The sequence below is a fragment of the Lactuca serriola genome, chromosome 8 (genome assembly GCF_051521515.1).
Source record: "Lactuca serriola cultivar US96UC23 chromosome 8, Lser_US96UC23_V15, whole genome shotgun sequence".
Taxonomy (NCBI): Eukaryota; Viridiplantae; Streptophyta; class Magnoliopsida; order Asterales; family Asteraceae; genus Lactuca; species Lactuca serriola.
Genome location: NC_136415.1, coordinates 92411002 through 92422316, shown reverse-complemented (window position 1 = coordinate 92422316; position 11315 = coordinate 92411002).

Sequence of the window (11315 nt, the reverse complement as noted above, 5' to 3'; positions counted from 1 at the left end):
TAGTGGAGTCCTCACCACGACGCAGGAGACATTGATAAGTGGCAGCACGGTGGGGTCCTCACCACAGCGCAATCATGGATAACGTTCAAACCCTAGCCCCATACTGTACATGACGCCCTCCACCCCTAAACGTTTTCGCCGTTCCGGTGTGAGGGTGTGACAATGTAACACCCACATTTCCTGCTAGATTAGTCATAGATTGTAATAACATTCGTCAACTACTGTAATATTTATATGAATTAATAAGAAATGAGTATTCATATTTATGTGCTTATATGTTTTATACGATATTTTATACGAATCATATAAGTATTTAAGAATAAATAAATAAAATTAAAATACATATTGAAAATAAAAGAGTATTTAGGACAAATAATCTTAACCTAGTTGTAGTATACGTAATAAGTATTTCAGAAATATAAGGAGTGTTCAAATTCGATTTCGTACGAAGAAGTTATGTTTCTTCGAAGTTTCGCGATTAAACCAGTACGACCCTATGTATCGTAAAAAGTAAATTTTTGATAAATTACTTTTAGCCTAAGTGATCTAAACGAAAGTCATAGTAGGTGTTAAACCAAGAGCGTGAATATAGAGAACGTCTAAATCTGACTTCATTATAGGTTGTTATGATTTTTCTAAGATTCAGTGTAGCGGTACACAACTCAGAAATTGATTTTTAGATCGGTCGATTTTTAGCCGAAACAATCTAAACGAGAATTAAATATCTCGTTAATAAGAATCCAACGGTATAAGGATGGTTGAAAACGGACTCCGGATGCGAGAGTTATGCATTTTATACAAGCATTAAAAGTCTAAGCATGTGTGAAAAAAACAAAGTCAAAATTAGCCGACAGATTCTAAAGGAAAGTTGTAGACCCATCAATAGCTATGTGTCCATATAAAGAACGTCAAAAATGGAGCTTGTATGAAGAAATTACGCACATTTTAAAACTTAAAATTTGGCATGCGCGTGGACATGGCGTATAGCTTGTGCCCGAAGCTAGCCATGCTGCCCCACTCGAATTAGGACATGTGTCAGCTAACCACTGAACCAATGTTATCCTAGTGTGTGGCACGCAAGCCTAGGGTGTACGACGCGTATTGTTTTTTGTCTATAAATACTTTGCTTCGTATATGCTTTCACCTCGGCACCGCTACACACTTTGTCTCTCGAGCAATCTTACCTTTTAAGCCATTTTTCCCTCGTTTCGGGCATGCGGCGAAGCTATGCAACACCCCCGAAGTGCTCAGGTAGTTGTAGCCTTCGAGTAGAAGTTCCCGAGTTAGTATTCTGCCCGCTTAGTTCCCAGTTTTCATCAAGATCCTATGTAAGTTAAGCTACACTTATTTTTTGTTAACTGTAACTTTTAATTATAGTTATAATCATTATTATGAAACTATAATTAAGATTTATCAGTGATTCCAAGTCGATATATTAATTGATCTACTTATGCGAGTGATGTCTAGGCTAGATTTAGTGAGGTGTTTAAAGTGGGATTTCCAAACAGTATACTTTGTATACCAAACGGACCCTACCTCTAATATGATTCTACGTGGTTATTCCTTATTTGATAGATCCCGAGGAAGACATTGGGATCATTGAGGAATCTAAACCCTTAGGATAAAAGTTCATGAATCTTGAAACTAGACTAAGACATAACGTTATGAGTGCAGAGTTACTATCAAGAAGATAATATTAAATTAAAAGTATTAATTATAATTGACATTAAATGTTTACATGTATTATCTGTCTTACGTGCTACATGTATAAATATGATAGTACTAGTGGATTAGGACCTATATTGGACACATATTGCCTTTAGCATAAGTCTGAATTAGTTATAATAGGACTTATAAAAGGTGTATAGTTCCTCAATAAGTTGGACATTAGATAGGTCTCATTCTGGGATAGAATGTGAGATCAGATAGCGGAGTGCCGTACTCTTCCTCTTTCTTAGATGACCAGAAATGGTGGGTCCATATCAAAAAACTCGCAAGTATGTATGGGTCATCGACCAAAGTAGATGACAACACTTGATAATTATAGGCTGTCTAATGAACTACGTTGTTAGCATGGACTTATAACCTATATGCGTAGATAAAATGGATACTATATTTATCAAATCTCTGAACATTGGTTGCCTTTATATGACTTACACTGCCAAAGACTCCCCTAGCCGTGTAGTTAACAATAGCTCAAACGATTCATTAGGTCGGGTGATTCCTCCAGATAATCATTGCTTTAGGATCTGTGAGGATCGCTTGGGTTGGGTAGTTGGTCTTAGGTCAATATTTAATATATATATATATATATATATATATATATATATATATATATATATATATATATATATATATTCCTGACATCATTGGTTGCATGAATGATATTATTTATTATCATTAAATTATTCTAGGCTTTAAAACGTTATACATCTCACAAAGTTTTTCCAAACCCGACCCACTCATTTTATGCATCACAGGTAGCGGATATCAGGCTGTTGATATGTTGAGTGGAATAAAGAGATACTCATGTAATAAGTTGTTTGAGGATCTTTTAACATTTACGATGTAATATATGTTTGGATATGATCGATGGCGCCCTCAAGGTTTTAAATAAATGAAATAACTTTTTTATCCCAAAAATGTTTTGTTTAACTAGTTATTTTCCACATCTCATTCTTATAAAGCATAAAGAAAATATTAATTGGTTCTGAAAATGGGGGATGTCATATATAAAGTTCTAACCTTGATCATTGCTTTTCTTGATCTAGGTTTATGCATCTTTTCGGGTGGTTCTAAGTCCCTTTTTTAGATATCCTTGGATTTTAGCAACTCCAAGAACTTGTAAGTCACCCAAATGGTTTCAATAATGGAATGTTGAAAGAAAGGTGTGTTTGCATGTTTCATCTTGAAGGCAAACATGTATGTTGGTCTATTTTAAAGTTAGGTTTAGAGTTTGGGTGCATTTGAGAAAAGAGAATCAATAAAACTAGAAACGTTATCCATTAAGACATTTGGAGCTATCAAATTTGATATTTTAAGCTCTAGAGATTAAGGGTTAAGTACATAATCCATTAATTTGTTTTGGACGCTCACCACAATGCAGTGAGTGGGTATCTATGGCATGACAGTGGGGTTTGGTTGCACCTGTTTTGTCGTCTAGTTACCATAACACACCTAAGGGGTAGATATGTCAAATGTGTCGTGTCATGTCGGGTTCGTGTCGTGTCAAAATAGTATACGAGTTGAGAGATCTTGACCCTAACCCGGCCTATTTAACTAACATGTTGAGTCATGTCAACCTGTTTATTTTTGTGTCAAGTTCGTGTGAGTTTTGGGTTTGGGGTATACCTTAAAATGTGTCGTGGCATGTGAGGTTGAAACATTAAACATGTTGAAAGAGTATCGTCTGGATAGGTGGAAATGTAATGTAATAGTTAGGAGGCAGAATAACTAAATTTATTGTAAGTTTAGAGACATGAGTTGGAATGAGAAGGGAGGTATTATGAGGAGGAGGGAATGGTTGAAGGGGATGTGTAATTTAGATGATAAAATAAAAAGTGAAAATGAAAGTCTTGACTAATACGGCTAAGTGTATTCTATGTTTCAAAACGATTCAACCCAAAGGTTTTCTTTTACATATTGTTATGGTTTTTGGTCTTTTTAGTTTTTTAAAATATTTAGAAAACTTACATATAAATGGGTCTTTTTCGAGTCATATTCGAGTTGAAATTCTCAACCCTAACCTTACATATTTATTTTTCGTGGATTGTCGTGGCAACCCGTTTATATAAACAGGTTGAAATATCTTATCCAAACCCGTTTATTTCCTGTCGATTTTGTGTCGAGTTTCGTGTCGTGTCAGTTTTTGCCGCCTCTACTGTGGGGTTGGCCACGACGCGGTGGCTCAACCGTCAACTTTGATGTAAGGTCCCATTTTCACAAACAAAATTTTCATTTTTAATTAAGGTGAAACACCATTTCCATAAAAACTCAAGTTAAGAAATTTTATATGTTCCCAAAAAACAATTGTTGGAAAATGAAAGTAATATAATGATTGCGAAATCTCCAATGATGTTGATGAGTGTGTACAGTCAGACCCTCGCCTTCCCACGATCAACAATGGTACCTAAAACATTTAGTCCACAACTTTAAGCCAAAGCTTAGTGAGTTTCCCCAAAATACCACACACCACAATAGACATACAATGCATGCACACACACGATCCTTTAGTCTGTCTGGACTGCCTTGTGAGGCCTATGGTGCACCTAGATTGCTCACCTGGACCTCTCCATGATTGGTCCCCCTCCCATGCCTACAACATATAGCTTGTCTACACCTGGCCTACAACATATCGTTGACCCGCACGAGTATCTTGGCCTACCGCACACTGTTGACACAGGGTGTTAGTATATGTTTGATGTCTTTATGACTCGTGCTTATATGTTTTTTTTGTATGTTGAATAGTGACTAATTACTTTGGGTGGGTCCCATTATCAAGATGGGGTCCAACTACTCTAGGTAAGGCCCATTATCTGGACGGGGTCCATTATTCATGGTGGGACCTTTATTATGTGATGTATGTGGTATCCTATGGAACTCACTAAGTTTAGTGCTTGAGGTTTTAAGTTTAAATGTTGCAGGTACTTCTGGTAGCAAAGGGAAAAGCTCGACTTGACTGCATCTCATCCACTGGAGATTCCGCACTACATATTTTACTCTGATGTTTTTTTAGATTACATTTTATATACTATAATATTCTTTTGATGGGATGGAAATGAATGGTTTTATCTTATTTTTAAAATAAAAAATTTACTCTATATTTCCAGACGTTACATCATAGGTAATAAATTGAAATTTTGGTTACTCCCAACACTAGAAGACCCATTGCCACCTGAACAATTTTCCCTGGGAAATATTTGAATACTATTTTCCATAACATATTTAACAACAAAAAATTGTATTGTGTTAGGAAAGATACTACTAACAAAACTAAAAAGTATTTGACATCACTATCGTCAAGAATCTGCATAACTATATTTGATCCAGGACATTGAAAATATAGACATATTTTATTAGTGTGTAACCTGGACTTGGAAGCAACCAATGTCATTAACCCACCAAAATGGATATAACTATTTATATATACACCAAAGTACATGAAGTCTAGATTCTTTGCCATTTCCCTCCACTAGAAACTAGCACTCAAAAACATCCTTATACGATCTCATTTTTTTACTATCTAAAAACCTAATTAAGGTTTAAGTAGTACAAAACACTATACATTTAGCATCCTATCTTCAGGTATATTTTATTTTGAATTGTTTAAGTTTGAGCATTTGAATGGAGTAGCGGCATGACCTATCTTATGGTTCACGACGCTACCTTTGATGAAGATTGAGGTGTGAAGAGTCCAATGAGCCAAACCCTAGAAACCTTGAGATGTGGGCCTATTTAATGCATAGTTCCCTATGGTTTCGTCATTTATCATCTTCGACCCCAAAGAACATTCTCCCACCTAACCCTGGGCTTTTTTTATTGTGTTTTTGTTTTTGGTTATCTTTTATGAATATCCAAGGAGAATGAGATTGAATAAAGATATTAGTGTGTGATTACTTGGTTTTATATTTATAGATCTAAGTATTTGTTGGCCTTTTCATTATTACAGTCCATTTATCCTTGTGTTCATGGAGTTTGGAGAACTCCCGAACCTAGTGGGAGCTTCTTCTTATTTCTAGACCTTAATTCTTGAAGGAAATGAGCTTGCATGTATTTAAAGTTAAGCCATGCACTTGGTATTGACATTTTGTTGGATTTTTATATTTAGGGTGTGAGCTTTAGGTTGATTAATTCACTAGGATGGATAAAGTTGGAAAGTTTATCCATTAAGACGCTTGGGAGTTTCAGATCTGCGATTTGGAGCTCTTGTCTTCAAGGATTAAGGTTTGAATAAGGAAGGTCGTTAAGCCAGGATTCGTGACGCGAAAGACTAGGTGTCTCGGCATGACATCTGTGTTTTTTAAAACTATATTTATTGGAGCGACATCGGGGTTTTTACGAACTTAATTGTCGCCTAGTGATCACGACGTAGCCAGTAGTTGGTCACGGCGTGATTACTATAGACCATTGACTTTTGTTGACCTTTAAATTTGTACCATTTTGATCTTTGATGAAATTATGGGTTTGGAGTTGTAGACTGAGGTTTGACCTTTGTTAGGTTTAGGAGGTTCGTGTAGCTGACTTTGCGAGACTTTGAGTGTTAGTCTTTCAGCTTATTGATTCAGGTGATTTTTGTCATTATACATCTTATGACATGTTTCTATGATCTGCTAGACTAGTAGGGTCTTGCTTAATGTTTGTATGTTGCATGTCTCATTTGGCTAAAATAGGTCGTAGGCTTAAATAAGTCGTTGGCTGAAACAAGGCGTAAGCTGAAATAGGTTGTTACTGTTATGTATGATATTTTGTGCTATATGAGACACTTTAGGGAACTAACTAAGCTTGTAATTATAGTTTTGGATTAAATGTTTTAGGTACTTCATCAGATCGTGGGAAGATGTAGGTTTGACTATACACACTATCACACACATCAACAACTTTCATGTTTTAATATTCCACGTTTATTTTATTATACTTTGATTTTAGGGATTATAAATTATTGAACAATGGATTTTTATTGATGTTATGATTTATGGAAATGGTTAATTTATATTATTTAAAAGTGAAAATTATATTTTGAAAATTGGGACGTTATAAGTTGGTATCATAGCACTAGTTTGAGGGATTTGGATGAACATTCGTCTGATTTTAAACTTAAACTAGGATCTGAGACTTTTTTCAAACTCTTTTCGAAAAATAATTTTACTAAAATGGAAAAGCGATGTGATGTGTATAGTCGGTCGGAGATCAGAGGAAAGTGATCTCCTAAAATATCCATACTTGTTATATATTTACTGATATGTGAAATGCTAGAAATGCTTGATAGTAGATAGGCTAGGGATCCCTTTAGGAATTTTATGTTGGAATTGCTTAATAATTGTGATGCCTTATAGCCTAGGAATTGCTTGTTATGTGCTACTTGAAGTTTAGACTGATATTGTTAGTTGATAAGTGTATGCTTTTGAGTTGTACATAATTAGTATCTATAGTTTTAGAATGGTTGATTTAGCCTTAATTCTTGTTCCTTGTTTGGTTGTGGGTTTAGAGTATATTCATTTATTTGACCATCTATTTAGTCATGGGTTACGTACCACTTCCGTATATATGGTGACCAACAATGTTAACAGAGACTTCTAGCGGTGCGGAAGCGTGGTTGGAAGGAATCCTAGGATGAAAATCTATGAAGTTTAGTTTGTGGCTCTTCTAAGCAAATAGGTGTGGAAGTACACCTAGCAGTACTCGGGTGTGGTGACTTAGAGCTTTGAGATAGTTCATGAGACAAGTATGGATAGGTGTTGAAGGTAGTATGTGCTTGTACTACTGGAAGCACATGATATGTACGGGGATCAGGAAAAGTCGCAAAGCTAATAAGGAATTGCTAGATGAGTGTAAAATGTAAGTTAGTACTATGACATGAATTTATAACTGTCTTCTTTTATATTTCAACATGGTGATGACTAGAGGTTCGGGTGCAAGAACCAGTGATCCGAAGAATTCAGGTCTAACTGATGTTAAGATTCGTGAGTGGATTGTCGCTAAGGTATCTTCAATAGTTAGGTAAATGATTCCAGAGTTCTTCAGGTCTATCAAGATTGAATTGATATCCATGTTTGATGAGCATTATGTCGTCATCACTGATGTTGTTTCCGCCATAACCATTGATGTTGTTTATGTTGTTTTCGTTGGATAACCAAGAGGTAGGATGATGTCCTACCGGAAGTTCCATATTATGCATACCCCGGAGTTTGAGGGTGTGAGGGACCCGATTGTTAGTATGAGATGGATTGCAGATGTTGAGGGATGTTTCCACATGTGTTCTTGTCCGGATAACATGAAGGTCAAGTACGCGTTAAACCTTCTTCACCTGGGAGCGAAGGATGGGTGAGGTCTGGCCTGGGCGCACTTTACTGACAAGTTTAGAGTCGATTATGTTGCTCTAGTTAAAAGGGAACACCGAGCTTAGTAATACTTGTCGCTCAAGCAGACAACGGAGTCGATAACTGACATTACCAAGATGTTTACAAAGAGGGCACTATTTTTCCCAAAGTATGCTGTTTTTGAGCAGTTACAAATGTTATATTAGTTGAGTATGCTAAAGACTGAGATCAGGGAGTTCATGGAAAACTCCAAGTATAAGACCGAATCTAAGTTTACAATAAATGTCAGGATGAGAGAGTTAGAGCTACAAACTCAGAGAGAGAGAGAGAGAGAGAGGGAGGAGATAGTCGAAAACACCAGCTCAGTCGCAACCGTACTTGCAGCAAGTTTGAAAATTCCCATAAGGGTCTGTGTCGTGGGACTGGGTGCCATAAGTATGGCAAGGAGGGACACTTTGTCAAGGATTGTGGAAAGAATTTGTGCGTGTACATCAATTGCAACCAGGCAGGTCATGTTCAAGTTGATTGCTCACTTCTCACGGTCGAGATTGTGCATACCCCTACACTGGAAACTCTACACATCACTGGCAGGCGTCAAGGGAGAGTTGAGTCCACAAAGGTCATGAGTCATGATTTTCAAATGACAACAGAGGAGACCAGGGCAGCGCCTGACATTGTTACTAGTATGTACATATTTATATTTTATGTTGAATACTCCTTATTGCTTGCTTATGTTTATGTTTTTTTTGCTTATGTGCATTCCTAGTTAACTATTTTCCTGCTTTACTGTTGTTTCACTCGGGGGCGAGCCAGTCTTTGTATCCCTTTCTTTTATTAAGAGTTTCGATGTTCCTCTTGGAGCACTAGATTTTCTATTGGAGTTCGCCATCACCAATAGTCATACGGTTACAGACGAAAGTTTATCGCAATTGTGTGTTGGGGATATTTGGAGTGTAGTCCTCGATTTGATCTTATTTGTGATACATAAAATTAATTAAAATTAGTGGAAATATGAAATCAAAATATTTTTGAGTTATATCATAAACATAAATCAACAATTAAGGATGCTCTAATAAGATTATATGTGATACATAAAAGAGAAAACTGCAAAAAAAAGGTTTGTGGGGTATGTATTGTATTCAAGAAAATGGTCCAAACCACAAAAGTTTTGGATTGGTAGTCCTTTTAAGCATGTTTGTATGTGGATTTAGCCCATACTAAAATTAAAATGCCTAAATTTCCTTATTTTTTATAAAATATGATCAAATAACAAGATAAATTATAGAGTAAAGAAAGACATGAGAGTGAAGAGAACTTTTATTCCAATACTTGTGATGAAATCATCAACTTTCTAATACATATGAATCACTATTTATACTACCAAAATAAGATAAAAGATGAGTTACAATATGAATGCACATGATGATGGTGTAGGGGTGTGCAAAAAAACTGTAAAACCGAAAAACCAAGCGGAACCGGCCAATCCGAAACCAAAAAAAACGAAACCGAAAAAAACCGTAACCGAAAAAAACCGAAACCGAAAAAACCGGATATCAACGGGTCGGTTTTTGGTTTTTATATTTAGGTATCCGCGGATACCCGAACCGAACCGTTTGATTATATATATATATATATATATATATATATATATATATATATATATATATATATATATATATATATATATATATATATATATATATATATATATATATATATATATATATATATATATATATATGAACCGTTAAAAAAAAGTATTATTTCATTAGTATTGTTTCGATTGATCTACGAGTGTAATAACCTAAACAAAAATCCATATCGACAAATCCAATTTTGTAATTCTAAATTCAATTGATTTTTTTGTTTTTATTATTGTATTTATTATACAAATTATAATATATGATATTTGAACTTCATTATGTTTTTTTGAACTCTTTGACTTACTAATTTTAAGAAAGAGATAAGTAAAATGGAGTTTTTAGTTTCAATTGAATTTGATTTTTTATATTTTACCGGGTACCCGTGAACCAAATCGTGGTTACCCGCTTTTATATAGTTCGGTTCGGTTCGGTTTTTTTGTCAATACGGTTCGGTTTCGGTTAGTGCGTATGAGGTACCCGCCCCGTGGTCACGGTTCACAATTTCATTACTATCCGAACCGAACTGCCCCGTGAACACCCCTATGATGGTGAATTATTACATTTATAAAACACAATGAAATGGTTGTTAATAATGCTAAATAATGAGGGGGAGTTATGGTAGAAATGGGGAATCCAATGGTCATTCACAAACTAATATTTCATAATACTCTCCCGTGAATGACGGTTGTATCATGCCTCATTAAAACCTTAATATATAAAACCTCATGGGAAAACCCTTTATTAAGGAAAAAAAGTACATTATTAATAATATATATTGACATTATTAATAATATAAATTGGCAACAATTGCCTCATTAAAAACCTTGCTAAGAAAACCCAGTAGGAAAAATGTAGCTATGGAAAAGGGTATAATATGTTTACAACTCCCCATGATCATCACATCACTTGATTTCCTTAAAGCGCCGCATGTCAATGTTTCGTACCATATTTTTAATTTTGGATGTAGGAATCATTTTAGTGAAAAAATCGGCCAAGTTGTAACTTGATTGAATTTTATGCATGTTGATGCCACGCTCTTTTTGAAGAACATGAGTGAAAAAAACTTTGGTGATGTATGCTTGATTCTGTCTCCTTTGATAAACCTTTCCTTGAATTGGGCTATACAAGCCGAATTATCTTCATGTGGTATGGTTAGATCATCCCTGCTAGAAGTTAGACCATAATTCTCACGAATGTGATGAGTTAAATTTCTTAACCAAAATACATTCACATCTTGCCTCATGAATTGCTATAATCTCTGCACGGTTAAAAGAAGCAGTAACTAAAGTTTGTTTAACAGAACGCCAAGAAATTGTGGTACCTCCACAAGTGAATAAATAACCTGTTTAGGATTGAGCTTTATGTGGATCAGACAAATGTCCATCATCCGCTTAACTAGTTAACTCCGCATTTGATGAATTGAATAGTATAAGCCCATATCCATTGTACGTTGAAGATATCGAAGAATGTGTTTAACTCCATTCCAGTGTCTTCTTGTTGGTAATGAATTATATCTTGCTAATAAGTTTACGGAAAAGATATATCAGGACTTGTATTATTAGTAATACACATTAGTGCATCAATAGCACTAAGATATGGTACTTCAAGACCAAGAACTTTTTCATGTTTTTCACAA